Raw genomic sequence first — 15485 nt, forward strand, 5'->3', positions numbered from 1 at the left:
ACAAGTACATTATGAGTACAACACCGAAAAAAAAAAATCCACATGTATAAATAAAGCAACAACACTGAAAGAATATTTTTAAAATATTCTAGTGGTTGTACTAATGCTTAGGAAATTGAATGAATTTGTATCTGCGTTTCCTATTTTCTAATTTCCTGAAATGTAAATTTTAAAGTAATTTTTATAATTTAAAAACACAAAAATGTTACTGTAAGTTGTTTTGTTATTTTTTGTTTGTGCTTTTGAAATAGAGTCTCACTCTGTCGCCCAGGCTGAAGTGCAGAGACGCAGTCTTGGCTCACTGAAACCTTGGCCTCCCAGGTTCAAGTGATTCTCATGCCTCAGCCTCCCAAGTAGCTGGGACTACAGGTATGTGCCACCACACCCAGCTAATCTTTTTTTTTTTTTTGGATTTTTGGTAGAGATGGGGTTTCACCATGTTGGCCAGGCTGGTCTCGAACTCCTGACCTCAAGTGATCCACCCACCTTGGCCTCCCAAATTGCTGGGATTACAGGCATGAGCCACCACTCCTAGCCTAAGTTATTTAGTTGTAATTATTTCCTACCTAATAATCTCAGTACATAATTATCTGTCGTTTTATATAGATCTTCCAAATAGTAATGGTCAGAAATTTTTTAAATTATCAAAATATTAAATGTCACACTACCAAATTATGTATGTATTATACCACTAATCATACACATATTCACTTTTTTCAAAATTATCTCTAGGCAGGTCTTGAATGTCAATTTTTCTTCCACTATATTCATGTGTTATAAAGTATAAGAGCAAACTTTAATATAGTAAATGGTGAAATTCACCCATTTTAACAATATAAAGCAACCTAAGAGTACTAAATCATATTTATAAACCATAATTTAATGTAGAAATCTGTGAAATTAAAAAAACCCAGAATGGAAAATATGTCAGTCCTACTTTTTAACCATTTAACTTTTGATAGAGTTTAAAGGAAAAAAAAAATGGAGTAAGAAAAATTCTGGCTGGCATAGTGGTGCACGCTTATCATTCCCAGCACTTTGGGAGACCAAGGTGAGAGAATTACTTGAAACCAGGAGTTTGAGACCAGCCTGGGCAACATAGTGAGACCTTGTCTCTACACAAAATTAGTCGGGTGTGGTGGCTCACACCTGTGGTCCCAGCTGCTTGGGAGGCTGAGGTGAGAGGATCACTTAAGCCCAGGAGGTCAAGGCTGTGGTGAGCAGTGTTTTACACCACTGCACTCCAGCCTGGACAACAGGGCAAGACCCTGTCTCAAAAAATCTCTAAATGCACAGTAAATCAGCTAAAGAAAATAACACAATAAACTATTCTCAGGGAATATAAGTAATGCATAAATTATGAATACAAGTTTTTTTCTCTCAAGTTAATAGCTAGAAAAAGCAACACATATCTACCACTGTGTAATAGCCATGCTTCTGTAGACAATAGACTGTCTGTATCATAATAAAAGGCTTTTAAATCAGCAGCTGGTTCTCTAGAGTTTCTCAGCTCAAAACATGACAGAATATTTCCAGATGTATTGTTCACTATGTTTTCCAAACTGAAACTAACCATTCAAAAAGCTATGGCCATGATTTCATGAAGTAAGAGATGAAGTTCAGCTACAAAGTCACTGGTTCACATTCAGTATAAAGGGCCTAGAAAGATATTCACATGTAAGACACAGAGAGATTCCTTTTACATATGTGGGGGGAAGGAGGGACACAGACAGAGAGCAAGGGTGGGAGGGAGAACTAGGTGAGTTCCTCTTATGTCTCCTTTAGAAAACAGTAAGTTATTCAGTGTTATTAAACATTGTTTTTAGCACAACAACATGAGCCAGGTACAGTTTAGGTAGCAGAGATGGAGTAGAGAATAAAAAAAAGTTTCCTGCCTTCATGGAACTTATAGTCTAGTAGGGAGAGACAGAGAGTCAAGTAAATAAACAAGTATGATTCCAGATAATGGTAAGAATGATGCTATAATAAAGAGTACGGGCTGGAAACAAAGGAGCCTACTTTGGAAAGAGTAGACAAAGAAGCAACATTGGAGCTGAGACTTTGAAACTAAGAAGGAGCCACTCATGAAAGAGCTAGGCAAGAACAATCTAGGGGGAGCAGCCAGAAAAAGGCCCTAACGCAGGAAAAGATTGGGTGTATTTTAGGAACTGGAAAGAGGCCAGAGTGGCTGAAGCTCAGGGAGGCAGGGAAGTATGGTGTGGTGATGAGGTTGGGTAAGAAGGCAAGGGCCAGATCATAAAGAGCCTTTTAGGCCAGCTTGAAATATTTGGAATCGTTTATCAGTACAATAGGAGGCAGAAGTTCTAAACAAGAGATTAATCTGACTTTTTCTTTTTTTTTTTTTAAGAGACATGATCTGGCCCCATATCCCAGACTTGAGTGCAGTGGTGCATTCATAGCTCAAGTGGTTCGGGGCTCAAGTGATCCTCCATCCGGAGCAGCTAGGACTCCAGGCATGAGACACCACGCCTAGCTAATTTTTTTTTTTTTTTGTAGAGATGGGGTCTCATTGTGTTTCCCAGGCTGGTCTCAAACTCCCACGCACAAGCGATCCTCCTGCCTTGGCCTCCCTAACTGCTGGGATTACAGTCATGAGCCACCAGGCCTGGCCTGATTTTCTTTTTAAAAGGTCATTTTGCCTATTTTTAGGTGGTGAGGGGAAAGTAGGGTAACCAGTATCACTCTCCTAGATGATTGCAGGGAGGCTACTGCAGTCAGCCGGGAGAGTGATAATAGTGACTTAAGGTTTCACTACTTAAGTAGTGAAAATAGAAATGGAGAAAAGAATAGAATTGTGTTACCTTTTTACGGAAGAAATATTATTAGGACTTGCTCTTGGACTAGGTGGGGTGGGGTGGGGGATGAAGACTAGACAGGTAAAGAAATAAAACCACGTGGCCGGGCATGGTGGCTCATGCCTATAAATCCCAGCACTTTGGGAGGCCGAGGAGAGCAGATCACCTGAGGTCAGGAGTTCGCGACAAGCCTGGCCAACACGGTGAAACCCTGTCTCTACCAAAAATACAAAAATTAGCTGGGCGTGGTGGCGGATGCCTATAATCCCAGCTACTCTGGAGACTGAGGCAAGAGAATCGCTTGAACCTGGGAGGCGGAGGTTGCAGTGAGCCAAGATCACACCACTGTACTCCAGCCTGGGCGACAAGAGCAAAACACCGTCTCAAAAAAAGGAAAAAATTTTTAAAAAATCACTTCTAAATCAATGAAATAAAAAGCCTGCAAAGGTAGCAATGCTAGAAGGCTGATATATGCCAAACAGTTATCATCCAAAGATAAAGCAATCATGGCTACACCAGGCAAAAACATTAAAACAGTTTTACAAATAGCAAATATTCTGACCCCAGTAGAGGTAATTACTAAAAACTGAATGGCATGTAATTAACCGATGCCTCTTTGTAAGAGTAGGAGTAGGTAAGGAAAGATAAATGGATAAAAATATATTCAAGGGCATTTATTTAAATGCTATTTTTGAATACTTAAGTGATAAACACTAAATGTGATTTTGTTATTCTAAGCTGCATTCATACTTGAAGCAATAGTATCCATGATTGCTCAATATACTCTGGCTAGAATTAGATTAGGGACAATGAATGGCACTGTTTTTAAGGTACAACACATAAAACATGACTATGTAGAATGAATGCCATTTTTTCTTGGGGAATTGATTTTTGGCAATGCTGTCCAAATAATTTTCTGTTATGATGGAAATATTCTATTTAATCTGTGCCGCCCGATACAGTACCCATTAGCCACCTGTGAGTATTGACCACTTGAAATGTTCCCAGCATAGGCCGGGTGCAATGGCTCATGCCTGTAATCCCAGCACTTTGAGAGGCTGAGGCGGGTGGATCACCTGACATCAGGAATTTGAGACCACTCTGGCCAACATGGCGAAACCCTGTCTCTACTAAAAATACAAAAATTAGCCGGGGGTGTGGCAAGCACCTGTAATCCCAGCTACTCGGGAGGCTGAGGCAGGAGAATTGCTTGAACCTGGGAGGCGGGGGTTGCAGTGAGCTGAGATCCCACCACTGCACTCCAGCCTAGGCGACAGAGCGAGACTCCATCTCAAAAAAAAAAAAGAAAAAGAAACAAAGAAATGTGGCCAGTATAACTGAAGAACTGAATTTTTACCTTTATTTCATTTTAATTGCCACCTGCGGCTAGTGGCTACCATAGCAGGCAGCACAGATCCATGAGACCTTCACTGTCTCCTAAAACTGGTCTTCTTGCTCCAGACTCTTCCAATTCATTCTTCACACAGCTACTAGATTAACCTTCATTTATTCCTTTGCTATGTGGTCTTTTAGAAAAAAGGAGCCAGGCCTGGAAAGGAGAAGCTGCCCAGTAGAGAAGAATCAGACAGCCCAACCAAAGAGAAGAGCACAGGCAAAGAAGGTTCAGTCAGATATGCGAGTACACGGAGACCAGGACTAGAAAGACAGGCCGGTATGGCTTCAGCAGAGGAAATAAGGCTAGAAAGGAAAGCTCAGTTAGTTCAGGACTTTGTATGCTAAGTGAAGGCAGAGAGGATTATGTTACCTTGACCTGCCTATTTATTCAAAGATTGTCATCCTCTGTTCTAGATCTTTACAATTCAGTGTTCTGTCACCAAAGTAACAAGTCGAGAACTTCCAAAGAACCAGTTTCTAAAGATCTACAGAAGCAGAAAGGTATGTCCTGTTTGAGAACAACTGGCAAAGCCTGTCTAGGAGAACCAAAGACAAATCTTTTCTTTTTAAGCCATTAACCCATTGATGACAGAAAATGCATTTTCCTGTACTCTCCTGTCACCATCTTTTCCAAATAAAAATAGAGTAGAACAGCCAGGCACGGTGGCTCACGCCTGTAATCCCAGCACTTTGGGAGGCCGAAGTGGGTGGATCACAAGGTCAGGAAATTGAGACCATCCTGGCTAACACGGTGAAACCCTGTCTCGACTAAAAATACAAAAAATTAGCCGGGCGTGGCGGCGGGCACCTGTAGTCCCAGCTACTCGGGAGGCTGAGGCAGGACAATGGCGCAAACCCGGGAGGCAGAGCTTGCAGTGAGCCGAGATCGGGCCACTGCACTCCAGCCTGGACGAAAGGGCGAGACTCCGTCTCAAGAAAAAAGAAAAAAAAAAAAAAGAACAAACAAGAAAGGAATTAATTCACAAAATGTCTTTTGTTAACTAACAGGAATCTTCATAGCTGGTGGGAAAATGTTATTCTTCAAGGTCAACTTAGTATGGGGAAATATGATTCCCAATGTAGACTACAACTTTGCAAACAGGTGAGTAAGAATCAACAAATGCTTCTTTTTTACTTTTTTTTTTAAGATGGGGTCTTGCTATATTGCCCAGGCTGGACTCAAACTGCTGGGGTCGAGGAATCCTCCCACCTCAGCCTCCCAAGTAGCTAGGAATACGGGTGCATGCCACCACATCTGTCTGATGCCTGATTTTTTTAATGCCTTAAAATAAATCTTATTCCTTCTGAAAAAAGCCCTGTGGATTAAAGGGTTAAAAAAAAAAAAAAAAACAAAAAACAAAAAACAGAGCGCTGGGCACTGTGGCTCACGCCTGTAATCCAGCACTTTGGGAGGCTGAGGCGGGCAGATCACCTGAGATCAGAAGTTTGAGACCAGGCTGGCCAACACGGTGAAACCCCGTCTCTACTAAATATACAAAAATTAGCTGGGCGTGATGGTGGGCACTTGTAATCCCAGCTACTCGGGAGGCTGAGACAGGAGAATCACTTGAACCTGGGAGGCGGAGGTTGCAGTGAGCCGAGATCGTGCCATGGCACTCCAGCCTGGGCGACAAAAGCAAAACTCCGTCTAAAAAAAATCAAAAAACAAAAACAGAGAAAAGAACAAACAGATCTTAGTTATAGTCTAATTAGGTTTCTCTGGGTCAGTATTTAAAAACAACCCTTTTGGAGTAATCTAACTTTATAATAAATATAGTCACGTCTCTTGGTATCTATGGAGAACTGGTTCCATGAACCCTTCAAATACCAAAACCCACAGATGCTTGTCTCTTATATAAAACAGCATAGTATTTGAATATAGCTTACACACATCCTCCCACATACTTTAAATTATCTCTGGATTATTTATAATACCTAATATAATATAAATGCTATGTAAATAGTTGTTATACTGTATTGTTTAGGGAATAAAGACAAGGAAAAAAATCTGTACATGTTCAACACAGATGCAACTATCCTTGTTTTCTGAATATTTTCAATCCACAGTTGGCTAAATGCACAAGTGTGGAACCCACAGATACAGAGAGCCAATTGTACATGTTATCCCTTCCTAACTTTATTCCATTGCTGAGAGAAACTCAGACTTGTTAGTTCTATTCACTGACAAAATTATTTCTCTTTTATTTTCTTCTTCAGAGAATAGCCTTTAACTCTTGGGGCTCGATTCCATTCAATTCAATAAACAAGCAGTAAGTGCCAACTATGTGTCCACTAGGTGGTGGGAAGAGAATGAGATAAGAAATAAAACATCTTTAGATATAAACTGAAATAATGGTAGTGAATGAATAAGATGCCTGGGGGTATTTTTAGGGGGCTTGGCAGGAAGCTCTGTTTCTTTTGAAGAGCTCTTACTTTGTTCAGTAGTTAATTTAAATATCCTTTGTTCAATACGTGACTTTAGTTCAAAATTCTATGTGAGAGGCCTTTTGTCTTCTGCTGTTATTATTACTCCTTTCATCACAATCTACTCGATTTGGTGTAGTAATGTAGAGAGATTTGGTTTCTTTCCAGCAAAAAAAGAAAAAAAAAAGGTTGGCTGGTTCAAGTCACTACCTAGACTAAAAAATATGTTAATATAGATGTCTCCCTTAGCTAGACTAAGTACAAGAAAACAGAAAGACAAAACAAAGCTGAGAAGACTTGTGTTACTGATTTGTACAATGTAAGTCATAACTAAAGAGCATTACATTAAAAAAGTGGTAGGAAGATGTTCTTAATGTATTCAGACAATAGGTTGTGACCAACTGATTGTGACCAGACTTAATAATGTGTACCCATTTGCCTGTACTTACTGTGGCTCAAATCAATGTCTTATGGCATAACAGTTAGCCTGATCAATCCATTATACTGAACAACCATTCTGATTGCAGCTGTGTCCAGTACCAGGCCTCAGTCATACAAGGATAATAATAATGTATGTGATCCATCATCAGCAATGCTTTTGATTGTTTTTCTGGGGTGGTGATGGACTTATGATCCATCCACCCCTCACTGATATCCTTTGTACATCATTCACAGATGGCCAGCCAGAGTTCAGTGTTTAAGAGGCCACATCCAGAAAAACTAAAACTCTCTAATCTACTCTGATTTCCAACTTATTCATTTAATCAAGCACTTAATGAGTACTTCCCATGTGGGAGGCACTGTGTCTGTCACTGTGTGATGGGGATACAAAAGTGAGACTCAGTCCTTGTTGTTCATAGACAAATGCTTAAACAAATAATGCAATGCAGTGGAATGCATGCTCTAGTAGAGTTACATCCAAGTTTCCGCTCTGCATAGGTGAGGTACAGGAAGTTTCGCAGAGGAAAAGAAACTCTAGGAAGGCAGAATAAGAGTTCTCCAGAAGTAATGGGATTCAAGGTAAAAAGGAGGGCTTTCTAGTTAACAGAGCAAGATATGAGAAATCATGGCCAGTTCAGGAAACATAGCTGGAAAACGGGGTACTGGGTAGAGAGGAGGTGTGGAGAGGACAGGAAATTGGAAAAGCAGAAAGGGGCCACATCATGGAGGGCCTTGTACGCAATGCAATAGACTTATCCTCTAAGCAATGGGGAATTATTTAATTATTCTAAGTAAAAGACATTGTTAGGTCTGCATTTCAAACAGAAAAATTCAGTACCAAGAAGGGATCAGAGCGAAGAAAACTAGGAAGACAAGTTCATTTGTGAATTCATTTATTCAATCAACAAATATTACTTACATAACATGCAATGTACCAAGCATTACAGACAGTAATGAAGAAAACACACATGGCCCCAGATCTCATGGAGCTTACAGTCTTAGTGAAAGATAAACTACAGATTAACTGTAGCAGAAGCAGCAGCAGTGTGAATGGAGATGAGAGGGCAGGTGTAAAAAAGGCAGCTACATGACACTCCATGTGGAGGGTGAGAGAGAAATCTAGGATGGCTCCCAGCCCCTGGCTCAAGTGACTGGGTCAATTGGTAACATAGGAAGAAAACCAGGTCTGAGAGGGAAAGTAATTAGCACTGGGATATTCAGAGGGAGTTGTCCAATAAGCAACTGAAAAGATGGTTCCTCAGTTCACTTACCTGGACTAGAGAAATTGATTCACAAGTAACAGGCAAATCAGACGTTCTAAAAGCCATGGATAATGAATGAAATCACGACCCAGCGCCACCAACAGATAAGCAGCTAGTGGAAGAACAAGCTGGTGAAAAGAGCTGGAAAGAAAATGTCAGAGATAGGGGCAGGGGGATCAATAGAACTGTGTCATAAAAGCCAGAAGAATTTCAGGAACAGTCAATAGTGTCAACTGCCACAGAGAGGTTAATGGTGTCGTTAAGATATTCACAGAGTTGTGCAACCATCACAATTGATTTGTGAACATTTTCATCACTCCAGAAAGAGACCTAGTAACTACTAGCAGTCAACACCACCCCCATTTAGCCCTAACCCTTCCTCACCACCACCTAATCTTAGGTAAACACTAACCTACTTTTTCTCTACAGATTTACTTATTCTAAATATCTGATATAAATCGAATCACATAAGATGTGCTCTTTAGTGACTAGCTTCTTTCGTGTGTGCTATGTATCAGTACTTCATTTCTTTTTATTGCCAAATCATATTTCATTGTATGGTTACACCACATTTTGTCTGTCCATTCATCAGTTGATGGGCACCTGAGTTGTTTTCATTTTTGGGCTATTATGAATAATGCTGCTATAAACATTAGTGTACAAGGTTTTGTATGAACATGTTTTCATTTCTCTTGGTTATAAACCTAGGTATTCAATTGCTGGGTCATATGGTATCTCTGTGTTTAACCATTTGAGGAAATGCTAGACTATTTTCCAAAGAGGCTAAACCATTTAACATTTGCAGCAGCTACATGAGAGGGTTCCAACTTCTCAACATCCCTGGCAACACTTATTATCTTTTTAATTACAGCCCTCCTAGTGAAGCGGTATCTCATTGTGGTTTTGACCTGATGGCTAATGATGCTGAGCATCTTTTTATGTGTTTATTGACCATTTATATATCTACTTTTGAGAAATGTCTATTCAGATCCCTTGCCAATTTTTTTTTTTTTTTTTTTTTAAGACCGAGCTTTACTCTGTTACCCAGGCTAGAGTGCAGTTGTGCAATCTGGGCTCACTGCAACCTCCACCTCCCAGGTTCAAGCGATTCTCCTGCTTCAGCCTCCCAAGTAGCTGGGACTACAGGCATGAGCCACCACACCTCGCTAATTTTCGTATTTTTTTGGTAGAGACGGGGTTTCATCATGTTGGCCAGGCTGGTCTCGAACTCATGACCTCAGGTAATCTGCCTGCTTCGGCCTCCCAAAGTGCTGGGATTATATGCATGAGCCACTGTGCCTGGCCCCTTGCCAATATTTTGAGTTATTTATCTTTTGCAAATATTTTTCCCAGTCTGTGGGTTGTCTTTCCCTTTCTTGATAGCGTCCTTTGCAGCACAAGCTTTTAATTTTGATAAAGGCCAATTTAAGACTAAAATATAGCTTGTCTTTTTTTTTTTTCTGAAACAGAGTCTCTGTTGCCCAGACTAGAGTGCAGTGGCATATCACCGCTCACTACAGCCTCTCCCTCTTCAGGCTCAGCTGATCCTCCCACCTCAGCCCCCTGAGTAGCTGAAGTACAGGTGTATACAACCACACCAGGCTTTTTTTTTTTTTTGAGATGGAGTTTCGCTCTTGTTGCCCAGGTTGGAGTGCAACAGCGTGATCTCGGTTCACTGCAACCTCTGCCTCCCAGGTTCAAGTGATTCTCCTGCCTCAGCCTCCCAAGTAGCTGGGATTACAGGCACGCACCACCACGCCTGGCTAATTTTGTTTTTTTAGTAGAGACTGGGTTTCTCCACGTTGGTCAGGCTGGTCTGGAACTCCTGACCACAGGTGATCCGCCCGCCTCGGCCTCCCAAAGTGCTGGGATTACAGGCATGAGCCACTGCGCCAGGCCACACCTGGCTAATTTTTGGTATTTTTTGCAGAGACAGGGTTTCACCATGGTGGCCAGGCTGATCTCAAACTTCTGGGCTCAAGTAATCTGCCCGCAGGGCCTCCCAAAGTGCTGGGATTGCAGCCCAGCTTGTCTTCTTTTGTTGCTTGTGATTTTGGTTGCTTGTGCTTTTTCCCTGTTGTTTTGTTTTGTCTTTTGCTACTTGTGCTTTTGGTGTAACACCTAAGAAGGCTTCATCTAACCTGAGGTCATGAAGATTTACTCACATGTTTTATTCTAAGAATTTTATAGTTTTAACTCTTATATTTAGGTCTGTGATCCATTTGGAGTCAATTTTTGTGTATGGTATAAGAAAAGGTTGTCATTTTTTTTAAACTGGAAAAAACCAAGCATACTGATAGGCTACAGGAAAAGAGGCAGGAAATAGATTTCTTCTGAAGTCAGATCCCTGAAGAGACAGGGTAAGAATCTGGAGAGAGATACAGAGACTAACCTTTACCAGGAGGAAGGCCACTCTTACCCTAGACAAGGCGGGTGGTGGGGGAAGCAAGTGGAGATGGAGACCTAACTGTAACTGTGGGGTAATGGGCTATATCTTCTTAGGAATTTACAAGGCACATTAGCATAATTGAGGATCTATGATAACCTTCAGTCAGGAAATGTGTTCAGTTTTCTTTAATCCACCATTTTCCAAATTCATTTGACCAAGAATTCCTTATTTCTTAGCACCTATTAATATATGATGGAATTAGGATTTCTAGGACATATGTAGGAAACAGTGATCTAGGCCAAGAGCTGCAAATTAGTGGACTTTGTGTAGAATTTGGGGCAAGGATGGTTTTTGTTTGGTCCACATAGTATTTTTAACCCATTTATGCCAGAGGTTGCAAATTTTCTGTGTGAAAAATCAGACCTTGGCGATGACCTTGAGCAGGAGGATATAAATAACTCCCACAAGCTTAGCATTCCAATAATGGAACACTATGCATAAACGAGTTAAAAATCAAGAAATTTCACAAAGATCCAAATTTCTGACATCTCTTAAATAAATCTTAGAAGGTCTGGCAGCAATTTGGATCCGCATTCCATCAAGGAAAAACATTACTGGAACCCAAATGTCCCAAACAGGGCATTTGCACCATGTCCACACTCATAATCTTAATCCCAATTCATTTTACTCAATTTATGTCACCACCTGATTCCTGTAACTGAGTTTATCATTTCTATACTAAGCAACCCTCTCAGAGGGAAAAGTTCCTGAAGCCATTCTCAGAAACTCCTTATGCATAAACTCCTCTCCTAATGTTTTCTTTAATAAATGTGCTCTTCTTGTGAGAGCTATGAGAAAGATTGAGAAGCATTTATGTCAGGAGTGACAAAAAATGCCAGTGTATGGGCCAAGTGCAACACACAGGCTATTTTATTTGACCTGTACAGTATTTTTTAACATGAGAAATTTCACATTAAAAAGAAACAGACTTCTGGGACTTTCTTGACAATTAGGAAGATTTGGTAACATTAGCCCCTGTTTCCACGTGACAACAGTAAGTTGAAGATGGTAGTAACTTCTTCAGTTAGGGCCGGCATTTTCCAGTTAACCACAGTTGCCATCACTCCCCAGTGCTTATTACTGGCCTGATTCGCTCATTGCCTATTTGGCTCCTAAGGCATCAGAATTTGTACCACCTGATTAAACAAACAACCTTAATTAGCACAGTGCATTAGGTGAACATCTCAATATCATGAGTGTTAAGTGAAATTTTACTGAAGCTTCAGCTATTTCACTAATAAGGAAACATCCCACTCTCTCCCAAACATATATCCACACTGAAAAAATAACTGGAAGCAAACATACCACGGGAAGTAGAATTTCAGGTGATTTTTATTTTCTTCTTAATCCTTTTCTATACTTTTTCCAGTTTTTTTTTTAAATCAACTATGTATTGCCTTCATAATCAGAAAAGAACAGATTAAATTCTAAAATGCATCAACAATATTCTTCATAAACTATAAAGTCATGAGAAACCTCTAGGGCCTAAAGGTCAAAATTTTAGCCAATTGCCCAAAATATTAATTTAAATGTGCATCAATGATAACACAATCACATAGGCTACGCAGCAGATGAACCATGTCAGTGGCAAGTTCTGATGTCAAGCAAGCTTATCTGATGCCACATAGTTTCCTTAAAACCAATGTTAAGCTTCCTTGGCAGCAGCTGTTTATTCTAACCCAATATGAGACTCAGTCTGTCAGTTAAGGCTACATAAATGTTAGCAGAGCAGCCTTGCTCACCAGATCCCCATTTATGAAGATACCATGACTAAGCTTCCAATGTGCAAACACTTCATCCTCCCCCTCAACTCAAGATCATCCTCCCCCTCAACTCAAGATTCTTCTGGCCGGGCGCGGTGGCTCATGCCTGTAATCCCAACACTTTGGGAGGCTGAGGCAGGGGTATCACGAGGTCAGGAGATCAAGACCATCCTGGCTAACACAGTGAAACCCCATCTCTACTAAAAATACAAAAAATTAACCGGGAGTGATGGCGGGCGCCTGTAGTCCCAGCTACTTGGGAGGCTGAGGCAGGAGAATGGCATGAACCCAGGAGGCAGAGCTTGCAGTGAGCCGAGATCACACCACTGCACTCCAGCCTGGGTGATAGAGCGAGACCCCATCTCAAAAAAAAAAAAAAAAAACATTCTTCTGTATGGAGGCATGCCTGTTATCCCAGCACTTTGGGAGGCCGAAGTGGGTGGATCACTTGAGGCCAAGAGTTTGAGACCAGCCTAGCCAACATGGTGAAACCCCATCTCTACTCAAAATACAAAAATCAGCTGGGCGTGGTGGCACCTGGCTGTAATCCCAACTACTCCAGAGGCCTCCCAAAATGCTGGGATTACAGGCATGAGCCACTGTGCCCAGCCTAAAGTTTCCATTTTGGTTGCAAACATACATAAGCAAATGCTACATAACAGAACTCAAAGGTCCCACATCTCCCATCTTTTAGTCCTGACTAGTGACAGGAAATCAAGCAACAATTATGGGAAAATAAAACGAACACTTTTTACTAATAATCTCCTCTACTTTTTCCAGTGTTCTTCGTTATTAAGAAGATTACTTGCCAGGCGTGGTAGCTCACGCCCATAATCCCAGCACTTTGGGAGGCCGAGGTGAGTGGATCACCTGAGGTCAGGAGTTCGAGACCATCCTGGCCAACGTGGTAAAACCCCGTCTCTACTAAAAATACAAAAACTAGTTGGGCATGGTGGCGGATGCTTGTAATCCCAGCTACTTGGGAGGCTGAGGCAGGAGAATTGCTTGGGAGGCAGAGGTTGCAGTGAGCCGAGATGATGCCATTGCACTCCAGCCTGGGTGACAAGAGTGAAACTCTGTCTCAAAAAAAAAAAAAAAAACAGATTACTTAAGGCTGTGGAGCAGTGGCTCACATCTATAATTCCAGCATTTTGGGAAGCCAAGGCTGGAAGATCACTTGAAGCCAGGAGTTTGAGACCAGCCTGGGCAACATAGCAAGACCCTGTCTCTACAAAAAGTAAAAAAAATAAAAAATTAACTGGGTGTGGTGGCTCTTGTCTGTAGTCCTAGCTACTTGGGAGGGTGACGCAGGAGAATCACTTGAGCCAAGGAGATTGAGGCTGTAGTAAGCTATGATTGCACCACTGCACTCTGGCCTGGGCAACAGGGGGAGATCCTGTCTTAAAAAACAAAAACAAACAAAAAAATCCTCAGTCTTATTCCCACTAGTTATAATTAAGTAACTTTACATATTCATAAATACTGATGAAGAGGAAAACATCATTGGATGATCTGAATATAATCTCTAGTAGATGCTTCAAGTACAATGCAAATTCTTTTGCAAATTTATGACTAAGGGTCTGTGACTGTTTTTTTCCCTCATAGCCATGACACATGGTGACTGGCACATAGCATATGCTCACAAATTAAGTGCCAACTGAAGTAAAATGATGAAGATTTAAGATGAAATGAAAATTTAATTTCATCATTTTCATATCTGTGCACACATGCTCTTTAGCTCCTCAATTCCTTCAAATTCCTATATAATTCACTCAGGAAAACATTCTTTTATCTTCATTCTTTCTTCAACACATCCATAAACTTTATTTATTTATTTATTTTTTGAGACAGTCTTGCTCTGTCGCCCAGGCTGGAGTGCAGTGGCTGCAACCTCCGCCCCCCGGGTTCAAGCGATTCTTCTGCCTCAGCCTCCTGAGTAGCTGGGACTACAGGCGCCCGCCAACCACACCTGTCTAATTTTATTTATTTTTTTTTTTTGAGGCAGAGTCTCGCTGTCGCCCAGGCTGGAGTGCAGTGGCGCGATCTCGGCTCACTGCAGGCTCCGCTCCCCGGGGTTCACGCCATTCTCCTGCCTCAGCCTCCGGAGTAGCTGGGACTACAGGCGCCCGCCATCTCGCCCGGCTAATTTTTTGTATTTTTAGTAGAGACGGGATTTCACTCTGTTAGCCAGGATGGTCTCGATCTCCTGACCTCATGATCCGCCCGCCTCGGCCTCCCAAAGTGCTGGGATTACAGGCGTGAGCCACCGCGCCCGGCCGACACCTGTCTAATTTTTGTATTTTTAGTAGAGGCGGTGTTTCACCATGTTGGCCAGACTAGTCTTGAACTCCTGACCTCAAATGATTCACCTACCTCGGCCTCCCAAAGTGCTGGGATTACAGGCATGACATCTATAAACTTTAATACTCTATGACTGTATGAGGGTGACTAGCTGGGCTCCCACATGTCATTACATGGTAAAAAAATGGGTAAATATATTTAAAAAGGAAAGCTAAATATTGCCAACAGAAATTAGGTCAACACTACCACCTGTCCTATCTCTCGCATATGTAATTATTTTTTAAAAGGAAAAATGTGTAAATACCTAGTCCATGAAAGTATCCCAGAGCCCCACCAGAATCAAAACAGTCCCCATCTTCTCCCTCACTGCCCTCTAACCGAACGTGCTTTTCTCATTCCACAGAATTTAAAATGCATTCTTATTTTTTCTTTTTCTGCTTATAGCTAGAACTGCAAATGCATTTTTTTCCTTAATAGTTTCAGTTCACAAATGTGCAGAGTTTCAGTTACATTATAGCTTTTGCAGATAAGCCTGGGCACGTAACCATGTAACATTGTCTCCATGGAAAAGTAACTCCAAACAACCAACTTGTAAACGAATTTTTGAAATGCAACCCATTTTCATGTTAGGAAA

The 15485-nt window shown here is 41.3% G+C and overlaps 1 protein-coding gene and 1 long non-coding RNA gene across 4 annotated transcripts in view; one reads left to right on the forward strand and one right to left on the reverse strand.

The window, feature by feature from the left end:
• Positions 1 to 15485, reverse strand: part of VCL (vinculin) — a 128801-nt gene that overhangs the window by 83954 nt on the left and 29362 nt on the right. The window lies entirely within an intron of this gene.
• LOC129481003 (uncharacterized) overlaps positions 4685 to 15485 on the forward strand; it is a 29652-nt gene continuing 18851 nt past the window's right edge. Inside the window, exons 1-3 of one of the 2 annotated variants that reach the window (XR_010120377.1) lie at positions 4685 to 4712; positions 5220 to 5313; positions 6429 to 6611. This is a non-coding gene — a long non-coding RNA (uncharacterized lncRNA). Of the gene's footprint in view, positions 4713 to 5219; positions 5314 to 6428; positions 6612 to 15485 lie in introns of those variants that run through there. The other variant, XR_010120378.1, reaches the window with a different exon arrangement.

The sequence above is a fragment of the Symphalangus syndactylus genome, chromosome 4 (assembly GCF_028878055.3).
Source record: "Symphalangus syndactylus isolate Jambi chromosome 4, NHGRI_mSymSyn1-v2.1_pri, whole genome shotgun sequence".
NCBI classification, from domain to species: Eukaryota; Metazoa; Chordata; class Mammalia; order Primates; family Hylobatidae; genus Symphalangus; species Symphalangus syndactylus.